Consider the following 6506-nt stretch of genomic DNA (forward strand, 5'->3'; position numbering starts at 1 on the left):
GTCCACTGAGAGGGTACAAGATCAGTCCAAGAGGCAGGCAAAAGGCATGGTCAAACAGTCCAGGGTCAGTTCCAGATCAGGCAGAGGTATGTACAGAATCAGTAGGCAGAAGCATGGTTGAATAACAGTCCAGGGTCAGTTCCAGATCAGGCAGAGGCATAAACAGAATCAGTAGGCAGAAGCGTGGTCGAATAACAAGCCAGGGTCAGTTCCAGATCAGGCAGAGGTATGTACAGAATCAGTAGGCAGAAGCGTGGTCGAATAACAAGCCAGGGTCAGTTACAGAGCAAGCAGAGGCATAAGGGGTTTGAAGGTAAATGGCAGGAAGTGAGGGTTAGGGTTACCATACTTCACTAATAATTCACTAAAGTATGGTAACGGCGGAAACAGTCACCTATGCAGAGGCCTGGTTGGGAAGGGCATTGGGCACAGTGATAAGTGGTGTCTCTTCTCACTCCTCGTTTGCTGCACACCCGACATCTTTTCTGATGTCTTCGGCCTGTTGGTCTGGAAGGGATTTTGTCAGGAAAGTGGCGTTCAGAGAGTCTGCTAATTACATCGGATCGAATGTTTTGTGGCGGGCCGTTGGGGTATATAAGGGCAATGGTGATTTCCTCCTGGTAGCCAAGGAAGGGTATGGGTCTTTCTGTGGACTTACGATAAATGACATAGGTGTTGTATATGGCCAAATTAAAGAAATAAATTGCAATTTTTTTATACCACTTGTATGTTCTTCTCATGGCAAGATAGGGTTCGAGCATCTGGTCGTTCAAGTCGACACCCCCCATGAACATGTTGTACTCATGTATACAAGTGGGTTTTTGTATTGGGCCATCCCTCCTGGTGATCTCAACAAAAGTGTTGTTGTGGATCGAAGAAAGCATATAGACATCCCTTCTGTCCCTCCACTTCACAGCCAAAATTTCCTCGTTCCGTAAGCTCGCCGCTTCGCCTTTTCTTAGCCTTTTGTTGACGAGGCTTTGAGGAAAGCCCTTCCGGTTCGTTCGTACGGTGCCACATGCTGGAGTTTGCTTTTTATGGAGGTTGCGGAACAGGGGTAAACTTGTATAAAAATTGTCCACATAGAGATGGTAGCCTTTCTCAAGGAGTGGGTTTATGAGTTCCCAAACAACTTTTCCACTCGATCCAATGTATTCGGGGCAATTAGGGGGATGTAGCTGGGTGTCCTTCCCTTCGTATACCATGAAGGAATATGTATACGCTGTGGCTCGATCACACAACTTATACATTTTCACCCCATAGCGGGCCCTTTTGGAGGGAATAAATTGCTTTAGGCCCAGCCTGCCAGAAAATTTTATCAGGGACTCATCCACACATATGTGTTGGTCTGGGGTAAACAACTGGGGGAAAATCTGAGAAAAGTAATTTATCAGTGGCCGAATTTTGTAAAGTTTATCAAAATTTGGGTCATTCCGGGGAAGGCACTGGGTATTGTCATTAAAGTGTAGGAATCTCATTATCGTTAGATATCTGGTCCGGGACATTATTGAGGAAAAGATGGGCATGTGATAGATGGGGAGGGTTGACCAATATGCACGTATTTCATTTTTATTGTTTAGTCCCATACAAAATGTGAGGCCCAAAAAAATTTTAAACTCCTCCACTGTTAGGGCTCTCCACTCGTAGGGACGGGCATAAGAGGACGTTGGGTTACTTTCAATAAATTGTTGGGCATATAGGTTGCACTGGACCACAATGGATTCAAGCAAGTCCTCTGTAAAAATTAGGTGGAAAAAGTCCATCAGGGAAAAATTTTGTGTGTCCACCTGGACTCCTGGGTTGGCAGTGAAAGGGGGAACGTTGGCTTCTCCTGAGTTAGGAGGAAGCCACAAGGGGTTCTGGAGGGAATAGGGAAGGCTGGCATGGGACCTAACCCTTTGGGGCCGAGTTGACACCCCACTGGTACGTGGCCTTTGCCGAGGTACTGTGGTGCCGGTGGATGGCACTGAGTTGCCGGTGGATGGCTCTGCGGTGCTGGTGGATGGTACCGCCTCCTCACCAGTGCGCCTTCGTCTGACGGGCGGACTATCATCTTCCTCCTCTGAGGCTGTCATGGTACCACTGCTGAGGACAGGCTCGTAGTCCACGTCAGAGTCACAATCTGAATATGAGGAGGAATCCGAAGCGGAAACCTCCCCGTTGCTCTCGTCGGCTGCAAGGATATCATATGCCTCCTCCGCTGAATACAATCTTTGTGACATCTTTATTGATCACAAATGGCACTGACAGGCGACGCTGATGTGGCAGGTGACACTGACAGCACTGATCACAGGTGACACTGACGACACGTGGCACTGGAGGCAGATGGCACTGGAGGCAGATGGGGCTGACAGATGGGACTGACAGATGGGACTGACAGATGGGACTGACAGATGGGACTGACAGATGGGACTGACAGATGTGGCTGGCAGACAGATGTGGCTGGCAGACAGATGTGGCTGACAGATGTGGCTGACAGATGTGGCTGACAGATGTGGCTGACAGATGTGGCTGACAGATGTGGCTGACAGATGTGGCTGACAGATGTGGCCGGCAGATGTGGCTGGCAGATGTGGCTGGCAGATGGCACTGGCTATTTGCTCTGGCTAATTGCTCTGGCAAATGGGGCTGGCAGATGGCACTGGCACTGGCGGTGGCACTGGCAGGTGGCACTGGCAGGTGGCACTGGCGCTGGCGGCACTGGGGCTGACGGCACTGGGGCTGACGGCACTGGCGCTGACGGCACTGGGGCTGACGGCACTGGGGCTGACGGATGGCACTGGCGCTGGCAGGTGGCGCTGGCAGGTGGCACTGGCACTGGCGGCACTGGCGGCACTGGGGCTGACGGTACTGGGGCTGACGGCACTGAGGCTGACGGCACTGAGGCTGACGGCACTGAGGCTGACGGCACTGGCAGGTGGCACTGGCGCTGGCAGGTGGCACTGGCGCTGGCAGGTGGCACTGGCGCTGGCAGGTGGCACTGGCGCTGGCGGCACTGGCACTGGTGGCACTGGCGCTGGCGGCACTGGGGCTGACGGCACTGGCGCTGGCGGCACTGGGGCTGACGGCACTGGGGCTGACGGCACTGGGGTTCACAGGTGGCACTGGCAGGTGGTAGGTGGCACTGGCGCTGGCACTGGCGGCACTACTGGCAGATGGCACTGCTGACAGATGGTACTGGGCTGACTGATGGCACTTGGCTGACTGATGGCACTGGGCTGACTGATGGCACTGGGCTGACTGATGGCACTGGGCTGACTGATGGCACTGGGCTGACAGTTGGCACTGGGCTGACAGTTGGCACTGGCACTGGGGCTGACAGATGTTAGTCACAGTATAGTATACAGTGTAACACTCACAGATCCTCTCTCTCCTCACACGCTGTCTCTGTGTGAGGAGAGAGAGACACGGCAACGGGAGATGATCTCATTTGTTTACATTTGAGACCATCTCCTATTGGCAGCTGTGATCGCTCTGTGAACGGCCGCTTTGATTGGCCGTTCACGGCGATCTGTATTCGCCTGTCTCTGGGAGACACGGCGGATACAAAACTTCCGCGATGCGCGCCCCCGGCGGCGCGCATTACGGAAGTAAACACAAAGTCGTCCAGGGACGACAGCCCGGACGAACCCGCCTGCCCCACTGCCGTCATTCGGCTATAGGGCGGGCGGGAGGAGGTTAATTTTATTTATTTTTTCGCCCTTTCCCTTTTTCTTTTCTTTTTCCTTTTACTGTTCTTTGAGACCCGGAATTGTTATGGGTTCAGTTCGTAATGTGTGCGCTTCGGCGCAACGTCCATTTGCGTTCCACCAGTAACCGGTAGTGGGGCGTGTCTATTGACATCATTTCTGGTGTCTGATGTATCCCCACATTAAAGTTCTATCTCATAAGGTGTGCGCTCCGGCGCACGTCCATTTGCGTTCCACCATTAACTGGCATTGGGGCGTTTCTATTGACATCATTTCCGGCGTCTGACGTATCCCCACATTAACGCTTTATATGTGCGGTGTGTCTCAGCCTCTGTCTGGTCATAGCCCAGCGTAGACCGGAGGTGATGTCTGAGTGGCTTTGGGTCGCCCCTGTGATTGGTTGATTAGTTTACTGTTAGCCATGACCCGGAAGTGACGTTTAGTACATAGCGTCACGGTCCTTAATATTTGTTTTTCTGGGTCATAGAGCGATTTTAAAGTCAGTCGTGACATTAATTATGGAAGGTTTTATTCTCAATATTTTGGGACATACTATTATGGGGTCGTTTATATGATAACGCGGCAACGAGGCGTGGAACGCACGCCGGACGCCATGTCAAACCGGAAGTAACATGCGGTGACACAGGCAGATTGAATTTTCGCCCAGATTGGTATGTCTAGTATATAAGCAATGGGTCTGCAGTGGAGTAGTACCCCAGATGACGTCTTTTGAGGACGAAACGCGTCGGGACTCCTACTGCAGCTCTGTTTTTTATATGATATAAGCGCTTGATTCATTGGATACATGTAAGTTCAATACTTGTTTTATTAAATTTTTTTAAATGGATTTACACTATTGTGGCCCTCATTTCCTTTCTGTATGAGTTCTACAATGTGCGTTGGAGTTTAAAGTGGAAGATTTTCTCATCATTTGAGTACTTGATTGAAAATTCCCTGGAGAGCCTTTTATGTCGGAGAGCTCTATATAAGAGTGTTCAAAGCCTGAGTGATCCTTCGAATATATATTCGTTTGGATCCATTTAATCTGGTAAGCTTACATCCTATTTGGTGATGGAAATGCCACAGGGTGTCTGCATGCGGTCTTCATAAGAAGAAGGTTGATGGTTCTTTCCCTTTCACGTGTGGATTGGATTTAAATTAAATAAGAGACTTTTTTTTGTGTATCATTTTTTTGGACTTTTTTTGGATTTTTCATAATATTTGATTTTTTTATTTTTTATTTTATTTTATTTTATTTTATATTTTTTCACGATTCTATGCAAGTGCGGTGTATTCTGAGAAGCATCATTTATGAATGTTATTTAACTTTGACATTTATATAATATCGTTATATCACTATGTGGTCATAAACAGGTCACTTTCCTTTTCCTTTATAGCGCTACACTATAATTTAATATTTGCAATTTTGTTCACGTTTTTATATCCTTGTGATCGTGTTAGCAGCTTCTTTTTGTTTATAGTTTTTCTGGGGATAGCACAGTGTCGACTGTTATTGACAGTTTTTGGATACACAATCGAAGGGAGACCACATTCCAGGACTGAACGGCTGGCCAGATCAGAGAAGGGGGTTAAGCACACAGCCCTAACAGTACGGTGAGCATATTTATCCTTACCATTTGTACGACTTCTCTGGTTGGGCCGGTTGATTTTGTCTTGTTGGCTCCTTTCGATTGTTCAAAGAGGCAGGTAACTTATTTCTCGCCTGGAGCTGTTTTAATGAACCTGCTAATGGTTTTCTGCTGACTATTATCTGTTCAGTGTCTGTCATTCTGAAGGACTGCAAATTTAGCAGACTGAAAGTGCAGCTGCAGGCGTGTGTCCATCCTCACCCCTAGATTCTACCTCTAGTGGTGGGGTGGCAGTCTTGCAAACGTCTATAAATGTTCTTCTCGGGTGAGCTTTCCTTGAGGGTTAATCTCAGCTGCGGAAATTGGGCAGACTGAACAAAGGCTAGCTGGAATTTGGCAGTCTTGTAACTCAGGTGAGCTTTTCCAGAGAGCTATCTTTGCAGTTCAAAGAGTGTCAGGTGTCATGTCCTGTACTGAGTGTATTTGTGGATAGTGATGGACGAACTTCCGACGGGACGTTTCGCGAACGCGAAATGCGAACGGACCCAAACGTTCGCGAAACAGAACGTTCGCCGCGGGCCCCATTGACTTCAATGGGAGGCGAACTTTGCAAACCTTCATGTCGAATTTGCGGCCACGTGGTAATTATTAGGGGGTAAAACGTAGTCCCACCATCTGGACAATGACATAATACATGTATGAGGTGAATTTGGGATCGATAACTACAAGCATTTTTATTTTATTTGGGAAATTGTTCTAACAATTCAGGACTATGGAGCTAATGAAGGCAATGGAGGAGAGGGAAGGTCAGGGACCAGGGTAGGCAAAGAAGAGGGTGCAGGAGATGATCACCAGCAGCGTGACATACCGGAATGACACATGCACCGTGATAGAGGCATCTGACAGCAGCACCGTAATACAGAGCACTGACAGCAGCACCGTGACATACAGCGCTGACAGCAGCACCGTGACATACAGCGCTGACAGCAGCACCGTGACATACAGCGCTGACAGCAGCACCGTGACATACAGCGCTGACAGCAGCACCGTGACATACAGCGCTGACAGCAGCACCGTGACATACAGCGCTGACAGCAGCACCGTGACATACAGCGCTGACAGCAGCACCGTGACATACAGCGCTGACAGCAGCACCGTGACATACAGCGCTGACAGCAGCACCGTGACATACAGCACTGACAGCAGCACCGTAAGCAGCCCCAGGAGG

This window comes from Lithobates pipiens, unplaced genomic scaffold (assembly GCF_037356315.1).
Source record: "Lithobates pipiens isolate NorthernLeopardFrog02 unplaced genomic scaffold, aLitPip1_a1.2 Scaffold_22, whole genome shotgun sequence".
Classification (NCBI taxonomy): Eukaryota; Metazoa; Chordata; class Amphibia; order Anura; family Ranidae; genus Lithobates; species Lithobates pipiens.